Source organism: Limulus polyphemus, unplaced genomic scaffold, assembly GCF_000517525.1.
Source record: "Limulus polyphemus unplaced genomic scaffold, Limulus_polyphemus-2.1.2 Scaffold38, whole genome shotgun sequence".
Classification (NCBI taxonomy): Eukaryota; Metazoa; Arthropoda; class Merostomata; order Xiphosura; family Limulidae; genus Limulus; species Limulus polyphemus.
Window position 1 is genome coordinate 1275213 of NW_013665648.1, and position 1084 is coordinate 1276296.

The window sequence follows — 1084 nt, forward strand, 5'->3', positions numbered from 1 at the left end:
AGATAGTCCTCGTGTAGCTTTGCGCGAAATTCAAAACAAACAAACAAACTGATTCGTAAAGCGTTAGTCAAATGGGAGAAAAATGGCGATGGTTACAATCCAAATAACCGGCGTACATTTATATTGTCGAGTCAGATCTGTCGTTGTATTGGAATCAAAGGTGGATTCAGAAAAAAAAGCATATATGTCACACGATAGGATAATTTATATTTAGTAATTTAGTGAAATGTTTGGTAGTTGTATCATTAATCTAACAAAAATTGCTCAATTATATATCCCTGCTGAAAGATCATTATCCAAATGAAAAGTAAGGATCTTTGAGTTTGACTACTGAATACATTCCACCTTATTCAACTAAAGAGCTCTTTTAATTATAAGGATCTTGGTCATATGCGTGCATCAAAAGTGTACTCACCAGTTGATGTAGTATAATGACAAATGAAAATAGAAACCTGAAACGAACTTAGATTTTACGATATTTTTATGCACCGTGTTTACAGATCCTTTAGGAACGAAATTCAGATGTACTGAGGACCTTGGAAAACATATTGATTATTCAAATCTGGTCAGTAGTTTACAAGCTGCCTCAATTTTGTATTCATATTTTTCACTAGTTTCATGTGTAATGTTAACTTTAGAAAGAACAGATGTATGAAAGTTAAGAGATTAGTTAATTAGAAGGACGTTGTCCAATTTAGCCATGTCGTTTCCATTTTCAGCTTCACTGCTAAATTTTATGAGATTGTCAAACCAATACTTTAAGAGTGTACTGATAACGTGCAAAGACCATAAAATATTAAATATATTTTGAAAAATAAAATAAGCTAAAGAAAAGTTGAAATGGCGATGCAGATGAAAGTCTTTAAAATTCCAAAAAGATAAAACCTTAGAAAATGGGCCGTTCCTCATATTATAACATAGATGGACTTTAATTTCTCATATTATTATAAAATAGACGGACTTTAATTTCCCATATTATTATAACATAGACGGACTTTAATTTCCCATATTATTATAACATAGACGGACTTTAATTTCCCATATTATTATAACATAGACGGACTTTAATTTCCCATATTATTAT